The sequence below is a fragment of the Mastigoproctus giganteus genome, chromosome 5, assembly GCF_048544385.1.
Source record: "Mastigoproctus giganteus isolate SK-2022 chromosome 5, ASM4854438v1, whole genome shotgun sequence".
NCBI lineage: Eukaryota > Metazoa > Arthropoda > Arachnida > Uropygi > Thelyphonidae > Mastigoproctus > Mastigoproctus giganteus.
In genome coordinates, this window is record NC_143579.1 from 75,535,749 (window position 1) to 75,547,945 (window position 12,197).

The window sequence follows — 12,197 nt, forward strand, 5'->3', positions numbered from 1 at the left end:
TCCACTAGAGCCGACAAGTTCTCGGCCAGACATAGAAAATGAACATGACATGTCTCAACCGAAGAAGTTTAAGACCAACTCATCAAACAGATTTTCCTGCATTTCTCATAATGCACTCACTTACAGATCAGCCTCTCACCAAATTGTCTCCGTTTCTTATTCAGAAACACCTCGAAAGTCTTGTAGGATCTCCTAAAACAGTCAAGCGACTGCAATCAGGAGACCTACTAATAGAAACAATCAGCAGGAAAAATTTGGAGCATCTGCTAAAAGTTACAAATTTTGCTGGAATTTCAGTAAAAGTTTCTCCTCATGGTACCCTAAACACACAATGGGTGTTATATCCAGCTGGGACCTACTGAATGTCTCGGAGGAGGAGATATGTCAAGAACTTCAGGAGCAAAATGTAATTGCAGTAAAAAGAATCATGATTAAAAAGGACAACACACTGGCACCTACAAGGAATATTATACTCACTTTTCTACTTTCTTCCATAAAAGCAGGTTATCTTCTTTGCTGCATTAGACCCTACATCCCTAATCCATTGAGATGCTATAAGTGCCAAAAGTATGGCCACTCTCAAACGGCATGTAGAGGAAACCCTGTCTGTCCCAACTGTGGGTCCACTGATCATACTCAAAATGACTGTTCAGCAACAGAAATGAGCTATCCTAACTGTAAAGGCAACCATCCCGCCGATTCTAGGACATGCGACAGGTGGAAAACTGAAAAGAAAATTGTGAAGTATAAAATTGAAAATAAAGTAAGCTTTCAAGAAGCGAGAAAATTAATTGCTCCCAGTATTACAAAACGTACATATGCCAGTGTTGCACAAAAATATCAATCAGTGCCCACCCAGACTGATGTTACAGTCCCTTCAAACAACTCAATCTCTGACTGGGCACGAACTGTTCTCTCCCAGCAACAGTCCAATATCCCGAAACAGTTGAACCAGGCAAGCAATACTGCTCTTACAGTACCAGCGAAATCTCATTCTCCTACTGCTCCAACGAATGCTGCTGCTGCATCAAATAATCGAGGTTCAAACATGAAAATGAATATTCAAGACACATCCATGGATACAATTGACTCATCCAGACAGGAAGACCCAGTCTTAGAAATACATGTGGAAAAAGATATGGACATCGGTCGGCCATTTTTCAAAAAAGACAAATCAAAACCTGAACGCCATAAAACAGTCACATCAAAAAAACAGTCAGATACAGCTTCTTTTACTAAACACCAATAATGCCTTATATTCTTCAATGGAATTGTAGAGGATTTTGTAGCAATTTTAACGATATTCAAGACTTAATTAACCGCTACTCTACAGTTGGTTTCTGTATACAAGAAACCTATTTAACTATCTAACTATTCTATATACCGACAAGACCATAATACTTCAACTTCTGCTCGTGGGGGTGTGGCCATCTTGGTCAGTTCAAAGACCCCATCCAAGCAAATTGTTTTGAAAACTGAAATTGAAGTCATTTCTGTACGTTTGGTAACCCAAATCGAGTTAACATTAGTATCAATTTATCTCCCACCAAGTCATACCTTCTCTTACCAAGATCTTGAAAACCTGCTAATACAGCTACCTTCCCCTATCTGTCTCCTGGGGAATTTCAATGGCCACCACCCCTTATGGGGATCTACTAAATTGGACAGGCATGGCCGACTGATTGAAACCTTCATAGATAAGCAAAACCTTACCATTCTTAATACCGGTGCACCTACTCACATACAATTACCAACTGGACAAACTTCTGCAATCGATCTCTCGATATGCTCCCCTATTCTGTATCCAATCATGTAATGGTCTGTTATGGACGATCCCATGGGCACTGATCATTTTCCGATTATTTGTGATTAGCTCACTGCACCACCGGCAGTAACCAGACCCTGCAAGAAATGGAAGTTCTCTTGAGCCAACTGGGCCAAACTTCAGTCAGCTGTCAATCTGGATGAGAAATTTATAAGAACACAGTCGATAGATGAAGCCACAGATTATATTACCTCACAACTACTATCTGCAGCTAACTGTTCAATTCCACTGTCGAATACCCAGTTCCGACGGCACATTAACTATTGGTGGAATGAAGAATGCACAAAAGCAAAGAAGTTAAAAAATAAAGCATGGAATTTATTTTGTAAATCCCCAACCACAGCTAACCTTATCAACTACAAGAAATTAAGGGCAAAAGCACATCTCGTTCAGAGGCAAGCGAAGAAGAATTCTTGGATCCGGTTTACATCTACCATAAATAGAAACACTAACTCCAGGTTAATATGAAAGAAAATTAGGCAGATTTCTGGCAATTTCCAACCACCCCTTCGCCAATTCTTTCGTGGAATGGGCAAGAACTCTCTGTTCCTGAAGACATAGCAAATGCCTTGGCTAAAACTTTTGCCGAAGTTTCTGCGGAATCAAATTATTCTCCGGATTTCCAGAAAATAAAGACCACGACTGAATAAAGTGCCATCAACTTTCGAACCTCAATTTCCCTTCCGTATAACCAGCCTCTTCAATATTCTGAACATCTACATGCCATTAAAACAACACGCAACAGTGCCGCTGGGCCAGATGGAATATTTTATATCATGTTACAAAACCTTGGTGACAAAAACTTAGAAATACTGCTGATATATTATAACCGAATATTTCTGGAAAACATTTATCCCAGCTCTTGGCACCATGCAGCAGTTCTTGCTTTTTTGAAACCTGGAAGAGATCCTACCAGTCCGTACAGTTAGAGACCAATTTCCCTCTCCAGTTGCCTTGGTAAATTACTTGAAAAAATTATCCATAATCGATTTGTTTGGCTCATCCAAACAGAACACCTAATGAGTAATCACCAACATGGGTTTCGTAAGAACAGTTCCTCCTTTGATCTCATGATCAAAGCTGAGTCTGCAATTCGTAATGCCTTTGTAAAAAATGAACATCTTGTTATGGTTTACATAGACATAGAGAAGGCATTTGATACTACCTGGTGTTGTGGCATTCTCAGTGACCTTTATGCTTTTGGTTTACGAGGCAACTTGCCTATATTCATTAGGAACTTTCTTCAGAATCGTTCATTCCAAATTCGATATCACAACTCACTTTCTACAACATTTTCACAGGAAGGAGTGCCACAAGGGTCTGTACTGAGTGCAACCCTTTTCGCCCTTAGAATCGATTCCATCACAAAAGAACTCCCAAATGCTGTTCAGACCTACATTTACGCTGATGGTCTCTCTATTTCTTGCCATTCTCAGAACATGAGATCCATTGAATGACAACTGCAGATATCCCTGAATAAAGTCCAAAGGTGGGCAAGGTTAAATGGCTATCGTCTATCACAGCAGAAGACTGTTGCCATCCATTTTTGTAATCAACGGAAAATGCATACAGATCCTGAACTTCATATATCAAACTTTACCATTCCAGTGACTAACAACATCAGATTCTTAGCATTAATCCTTGACAGGAAACTAAATTTCCTTGAGCACATTAAATTTGTACTTACATCCTGCCTCAAAAAACTAAACATACTAAGAGCTTTATCTGCCTTGTCTTGGGGAGCAGACCGTACATCTTTGCTGCTTTTATATAGATCACTGATCAGATCTCGATTGGATTATGGTGCTCCACTCTGATTCTGCCTGTAAGAGTACACTACGATGGCTAGATCCTATACAGCATAGTGCATTGTAGATTGCACTTGGTGCGTTCAGGACATCCTATTCATAGTTTATATATTGAAGCTAATGAGCCACCTCTTTACCTCTGCAGAAAAACGCTGCTTCTTAAGTATGCAGCCCGAATACAAAGTTGCTGGCAGCATCCTTTTGAGCCATACCTTTTTAATCCACCACTGCAAAATCTCTATAGAAACAAACCCACTAAAATAAGACCAGCAGGCTTACGCCTAATTGAAATAACACAGAGTTGGAATGTTCCAATTTTCAACAGGCAACAAGTAATGAATTACTCTCAACCACCTTGGAGTCCGCCTCTACAATTAACCTGCGATATTTATCTTCACGAATGGGGAAAGAATCGCCTACCAATAATCAATGTGAAACAACTCCATGCAAGCCATATTCAAAAATATGCTGATTTTTTACCGATCTATACTGATGGCTCCAAATCACATTCAGTGGTAGGAGCAGCGGCAGTATTTCCTTCTTCAATCATTTCGGCTGCTCTTCCAGCTCAGTATAGCAGCTTCTCAGCAGAACTCCATGCAATCAAATTAGCCTTAGAAAATCTGATTCACTACCCATCTGTAAAATACATAGTATACAGAGACTTGCTCAGCTCAATTACAGCAATGCAACATTCCTCCTACAAGGTTCACCCTGTGTTAGATCAAATCAGAAGTCTCCTATTGCAAATAGAAGAACGTCATCAATCAGTGACCTTTTGCTGGATCCCAGCACATTCGGGTATAAAGGGGAACGAACTCGCTGACAAAACTGCTAAAAATCCATCAACTTTTGATTTAACCTCCATCCATGTTCCAACCTCTGACTACAATCGCATCATACAAACAGCATGTCTCGCACAGTGGAAAAATCTATGGCACTCCCAAACCAATAATAAACTATCAGTTGAAACAGCACCCAAAGCTTTGGCACATTAGTACCAAAACAGTGCGAAGAGAAGTGGTACTTGCAACGGCACGAATAGGACATACGTATCTCACTCGCTTCCATCTACTCACAGGAGAGGATCCTCCTCTGTGTCCACACTGTTTAACACAGTTATCAGTGAAACATATTCTAATTGACTGCCCACAGTATCAACAAGACAGAACATCCATCCTGTCTTCCCTGAGAAATCTGCGAGAACCGATGACACTAAATGACATTATTGGCGAGGAAGCAAATATCAATGAATTTCTCTTTCCTGAAAAAAATTGGACTATATCATAAATTCTGAAAGATCACTAACAAAAATCAAGTTATTACAACAAAAATTTGTTTTTAGCAGTTTCCTATGAATAGGCGCACTATAGCCTCAGCAGCTTATGTGCCATTAAACCTCCAACACACACACACACACACACACACACACACACACACACACACACACACACACACACACACCGTTTTCTGTATGCAACAGTATCAAAAGCTTTCCTGAAATCTAAGTATATGATATCAAAATTATTTTTTGCAACCAGTTCCTTTGTGACCACATCATAGAATCCAATCAAATTGGTCAGAAAAGACTTCACCTTAACAAACCCATGCTGTTTCTGAACTATAACAGCAGTTCTGTTTAGATGATGTAGGCCTGACGTAGCCGAGTGGTCAGGAGCATGAGTGCAGTAGCATGCACTCTTTAAGTGGACTGGGGTTCAAGCCTGTGACTGCTAAATAGGATTAACATTTGTATCAATGATTTATTGTGAACTACACAGACCTGGTGGTTGTACCGGAGTATAAACAAGAACATTTTTTTAACCCCTAGCATTGTTGATTGCATCAGGTATCCATGTAACTATTCACTGCATCTTTATGCAATATCTTTATTGCATAAAGATATGATTCTGCAGTGCTTCTTTAACTAGTGATTCCATAATTTTCCCCAGAACAGAAGTTAAACTAACAGGCTGTAATTACTTCTGTCACCCTTTGTGAATAGGGATACATTTGCACATCTCCAGTCTGTGGGACCTCCCCTGAATCCAAGGATGCTCTCATGGTTTTCTGATGTCTAATTGACTAATGGTTATTTTTCTTCTTTAGTTGCCTCCTTTAATATAACTGGATAGATCCCATCAACCCCAGGTGCCTTTCTTATGTTTAACTTCAACAATTTCTCCTCTATGTTACCCTCATTGGCATTCCCCTCCCCTCAGTTGGATTTTGGCTTTATCCTCCCTAAATAATTCCTCATGTGTGAATGTAGATGCAGAATACTCGTTCAATTCATCAGTTTCCTGAGCAGGATCATGACCAGTCGAACCATCATTATCAAGTGGACCAATCATCTGATTCATCCCCTTTCTTTTAGTTTTTTTAAGGAAAGAAACTTTTTAGAGTTTCTTTTAAAAAAAACTGAGTTTACATAAGGAAAGAAGTATTTGTTGTTTTTCTTTGCATCCTTTGCCAGAGATTTCTCTTAATGTGCTATCGTTTGCCTAACCTCTTTTGTGTCACCTGATACTATATATGCATCCCATGCATTTTTCTTCTCTGCTACGAGTCATTATTTCATCTGACATCCATTTAGGCCTAAATCTTGAACAGTATTTCTTAGTTGGTATGATAAGCCTAGTAGTTTGCAAGGTTAATTCCTTGCATGCTTACCATTTAGAATTTGCTGTTAGTAACGTCATCAGCTGGTCCCACTGTATAGAATTTAAAACTGTCTGAAACTGCTGTAGTCACCTTTATGAAAGTAAAAACACTTCCCTTTACCCCTGATTGTAGCTATATCTTTAAATAAATCCCATATCAGTACACTTTGATCACTGCAACCAAGTGGTTCCTTTGTGTGCAGATTCTTAATGCATGAGTAATCACTGCTGATAATCAGATCCAGAGTACTAATCCTTCTGGTTGCCTCTTGAACATGCTTGTAGAAAACAATCATCCAGTAAATCCATAAAAGTCTTGCTAGTATGGAAGTGACCAACCCAAAAGTTCCAGTCAATATCTAGGAAGTTAAAATCCCCCATTGGAGCAGAATGGTATTAAGGGTAAGTTGCTACAATGGATAAAAGGATGGTTAAGTGCGAGAAGACAGAGGGTGGTAATCAATGGGTGCTGCTCTTCTTGGAGTCCCACAGGGTTCGGTGTTGGGTCCACTGTTGTTTTGTATATTTATCAATGATATTGATGAAGGTATATCAGGCTTAGTGTCGAAGTTTGCAGATGATACAAAGGTTGGCAGGGTTGTTAATGACAGTAATGGCAGTGTGCTACTGCAACAGGATCTAGATAATTTGGGCAGATGGGCTAAGAAGTGGCAACTGAAGTTTAACCTTGACAAATGCAAAGTACTGCATATGGGTAGAAGTAACCCCAGAGAAATGTACCAACTGTGTGGTACTACACCTAAGGTGGTAGAAAATAAAAAAGACCTGGGAGTAATTGTGCAGGCAGATATGAAGTTTTCTGAGCAATGCAGACAGGCTGCCAGGGCAGGTCATGGGGTTTTGTCAATGATATATAGGAATTTTGCTAGCAGGGAAAAGGAGGTGATTATCCCTCTGTATTAAGGCAATGGTCAGGCCATGCCTTGACTACTGCTTACAGGTCTGGAGGCCTCATTTTAGGAAGGATGTAGATTTACTTGAGCATGTACAGAGAAGGGCAACAAGATTGGTGAGGGGAATGAAGGGATCCTCTTATCAAGAGAGGCTTAAGTTCTGCAAATTGCAGTGGCTGGAGACTAGGCACCTGCACGGTGATCTGATTGAGGTGTATAAGGCCTTGAATGGGTTCAGCATGCTGAATTCTGATGGGATCCTTCCACTTGTTCATTTACGAACCTAAGGGGGCATAAATTCAAATTAAGAAAAGACAGATGTAGATTAGATGTGCGGAAATTTGCCTTTAGCCAGCGGGTGGGGTGGTTAATTGCTGGAACAAACTTCCATCTGTCGTTGTGGAAGTTGATAGGTTGAATAAATTTAAGGAGGAACTGGACAGGCATTTGGTGGGAATGGTGTGATGATTTTTTTTTTTTTTTTTTTGCTGATGCTGCTTAAGCTTATACATTTGCTTTCTTGCATCACATGCCACTACTACTACATTATAAGACATTCTGACTTACTGGCCCATTCTATTTCTCTGTACAGTTGTTTGCTGTACTCATCAGAATCATTAGACTTATAACACACTCCTACCCTCATTTTTTCTTTCTGAGTGCTTCATCATCATCAGCCATTTTCAATCCACTGCAGGATAAGGCCTCTCCAGCAACTTTCCAGTTCCTTCTGTTTTGAGCACTGCCCATCCATTTACTACCCACAAACTCATGAATTTCATCTATCCATCTCTGCCTTTGTCTTCCAGGTTTTCTTCTAGCTCCTCTTGGATACCATTCTGTATTTTCTTAGTCCATCTGTCATCATGTCTTCGAGCTATGTGTCCTGCCCAAGACCATTTTAGTTCTTTAGTTTTGATAAGAATGTCCTTTACTTGAGTTTGTTGCCTAATCCATGTGTTTCTCTTGTCTAACAGTCTGATTCCCAATATGATTCGTTCCATTCTTCGCTGTGTAGTTCTAAGCTTCTCTTCCATTCTTTTGGTTAGTGCCCAAGTTTCACTTCCATAAGTCATGGTGGGGAGTATACATTGATTCATTATTTTACGTTTCAGACAAACTGGGATATTGCTCTTCAGTATGTGACTATATTTCCTGAATGCTATCCATCCAAAATTTATTCTTCTCTTGACTTCCAGCCATTTATCATTATTACAGCTAATAACTTGTCCCAGATAAGTATATGACTCCACCTTTTCAATTACAGCTCCTTCAATCATTATTTCCCTTTCTGTGGCATACTTGTTCATCATTACTTTTGTTTTAGCCATATTCATCTTTAGTCCAAAATCCTTACTAGCTGTGCATAACTGATTAAGATTTTCCTCTAATTCTTTGGAATCGTGGCTTATGACCACAATGTCATCTGCAAATCGTAAATGGTTTAGGTACTCTCCGTTCACGTTGACTCCTTTCTGCGACCAGTCTAATCTTCTGAAAGCTTCCTCAAGGGCAGCAGTAAACAGCTTCGGAGATTGTCTCCTTGTCGAACTCCTTTCTCAATTTTAAATTTCCTACTGTCTTTGTCTAGCCTAATAAAGGAGGTAGCACTATCATATATTTTCTTCAAAATCATAATATATGGGGTATCAATGCCTTGTCTTTCCAGTGCCCGAAACATTGCCTTATGCTGTATGGAGTCAAATGCCTTTTCATAATCCACAATCCGAGTGCTTATGTCACGCCAAACTGCTGAACATTGTTCTGTCATCCATGTCAATTGGATTCACTGCCTTAGATTTTGTTTCTTAATTAACAGCATGACCCCTCCTCCCTTCCTATCATTTCTGTTCTCTTTGTGCACATTGTACTCTCCACATTCATATTCTTCATTCCTTACATCTCTGATATCCCAATAATATCTTCCTTTGACGTCTTCACAGGTGCTTCAAATTCATCCAATTTATTTACTATACTCCTAGCATTTGTGTGTATGCAAGTATACATGCACATGTTCTTACTCTTAGTTATCCTAATACAGCCCATGTATTTACTTGTTCCATAATGACTCCCAGTAGTTCTTGAAATTCCCAGCAACTTTCTTTCCAGGCTGCTGCTCATTCCAATAGAAGCAGTGCAAGAATCACTTTTGCCTCTGCCTGCAGGCTTCTGTTAATCTATTACTCTGTGAATCTCCCCAACTAGCAGTTTTCCGACCTGCCTAACACTGCCTCGATAGCATCAGCAGATTTTCTTGCACCCTTTCTATTTAAGTGCATCTCATCCCTGTAGAAGCAGTCTCTCCTGTTAACAAGCACAGACTATGCTGAGAAAACGTTTACCCCATGAACCTTGCACAATCTCTCCAGGGCCTAATTGATTGATAACGCGCTCATCATATACTCTCTCCTATCGTGTCTGGGCAGAATTGCAGACACCTTCAAATTTTAACTTGGTGATTTCGATGCTGCTGGCCACAAAAACTGAAAGGACAACACAGCCCTACTAACTTTATATAAGTGAGTAAAAGTTCCTGCACTGATGATGGCATTATTTGTATTTCTCAGATTATGAACCTTGAGGGGGCATAAATTAAAATTGAGGAAAGACAGTTGTTGAATAGATGTGTGGAAAATTGCCTTTAGCCAGCCTGTAGTTGATTGCTGGAACAAACTTCCGTCTGTCGTTAAATAAATTCCAGGAGGAACTGGACAAATGTTTAGAGGGAATGAATGTGTGATATCGTGGGTTTTTTTTTTTTTTTTTTTGGCTAATGGTAGATAAGCTTGCTTTCTTGCATCACATGCCTCTAGTACTACTACTACTACAAATCAGTCAGGTACCCACAAACAGGTCTCTGTTTAATCCATCTTATATATCCTTAAAGTTTAAATACAGTAGACTTTGTGAACTTGGCAACATTGGAACCTAAATTGCCAGTGGTAATTGTAAATTAAATATGATCATGAATAACTTTGCTGTAGCTTCATGAAGCAGTGTACAGCAGGCCCCCGTTATAACGCGGTTCGCTTTACGCTGATTCGCTATAACGCTGTTCTTATATTATAACCCGTATCTGACTATAACGCTGTCACAGATCACTATAACGCTCTTTTACAGATTACATTTTTGACATATTAACGAAATCGTTTCATTTGATGGAGTCGATAGCTTGGAAATGAATATCAAAACAGCATTAAAACGTTTCCCACGCTCAGTGAAATTTTCTCGCACGCTAATTAGTTTCAGTACAGTGACTTGTTACGTAGTTCCGAGATCAACATTTTAAAAAATTATCAAGTATATTGCTTGTAATATTTGCGTTATATGCATTTATCCGAAATCTAGTCATCACTCAGTAGAGTATTAAACATCGTGCGTAACGGAAAGTTTACTTGAACATTGTATCGTAATTAATTCAACCAATGCAGTTACATTTTCGAAGAGCTAATAATGACTGAAAGGAATGAAAAACAACAACGTCTGGGCGCAGTACGAAGACTATAAATGTATGAAAAAGACTGAATTTGAAAATTAAATTAGACGTTTTGAAGCGAATCGATTCCGGTCAACGACAAACGGATGTGTGCCGTAATTTAGGACTTGCAACTTTAACTGTAAGAACAATTATAAAAAAAATAGAATTAATTTTTGCAGCGGGAAAGATAGCTGTTCCACTGCAAGCAACTAGGGCTAGGCCGGCTATTAGGATTGAAATGGAAAGACTTTAATTTTAGTGAAGATAATATTCCAATGCAGAATTCAGTTAAGTTAAATATTAAAAAAAAGAGAGAGAGAGAGAAAGAGATTAGCCAATATGATGACCTGAAGAAAACTCGCCTAAAAAAAAAAAATGTGGAATCATTTAAAACTGGTAAGGGCTGGTTGAATAGATTTAAAATCCAGGGAGAAGCCGCAAGTGCAGATCAAGGAGCCGAAACTTTCAAAAAACAACTTGTTAAAATTATTGAAGAGGGGTATTATGTGTTATCCTTCTCAACAAGTTTTTAACATAGATGAAGCAGGACTTTTGTGGAAACGAATGCCTAAAAGAAGTTTCATATTGAAAGAAGAAAAAAACATGCCAGGTTTCAAAGCGGCGAAAGATCGGTTGTCTTTATTGTTGGTTGTAACGCTGCGGGGGATTTAAAATTAATACCCCTTTTAGTTTATTTGGAAGAGGGCCAAAGTTCAACTCAAAATTTACACATTTTTCATGATTAAATTCATCAATTAAATTAAATTCATTATTTTAATTGGAATTTTAAATTTACTTTTGATACGCAAGTAGTTACCACATAATTATACGTATGCAATGCAGAATATTTTATATGTGCAAATATTTGAATATTAAATATTTTGACCGACATTTGTGCATCTTTTCATTACTGTTTATTATTCATTAGGAAATATCCTATGGCACCGACCGCAGCTCATAAATACATATGTTACCTTATGGGAAAGCGGCGCTCGCTTAGCGCGGATTCACTTAGCGCTCTGTTTTTCCGGAACGAATGATCAGCGTTAAGCGGGGGTCACCTGTATTCTCTGTTTTCAATCAAACTCTGCTGGATGATTCATTATAAAAAATCTCGAATAAGTAGGGTACAAAAGGAGCTGTATAAAAAGTTTCAAACTCCATGATGTTTTGCTTCATTGCTTGCTCTTTATCATGGCTTACAGTTAACATTATTCGAACTGTACAACATAAACTTTTAAAGTGAGTTTTTTTTTTTTTTTTCTCTCTCTCTTCCTAACTTAGGCTAAGAATGTGAAGTTTGCAGTCTGTGGAAAATTAATGCACAGTGAAGTTGAGAAAGCAATTTCTGGTTTCACATTCTTAGTCTTTAAAAAAAAAAGAAAAAAAAAAAAGACAAATTGCCCAGTTTTATTATTAGTTTGATTTATATTGGGATATATCATTCTAGGAATATATTGCAAAATTTATTTGTAATAATTTACAAAAATTTTCATTATAATAACATCC

At 38.6% G+C, this 12,197-nt stretch overlaps 1 protein-coding gene across 2 annotated transcripts in view; it reads left to right on the forward strand.

The window, feature by feature from the left end:
• Positions 1-12,197, forward strand: part of RagC-D (Ras-related GTP binding C/D) — a 166,652-nt gene that overhangs the window by 78,273 nt on the left and 76,182 nt on the right. The gene's annotated exons all lie outside the window — the stretch shown is intronic.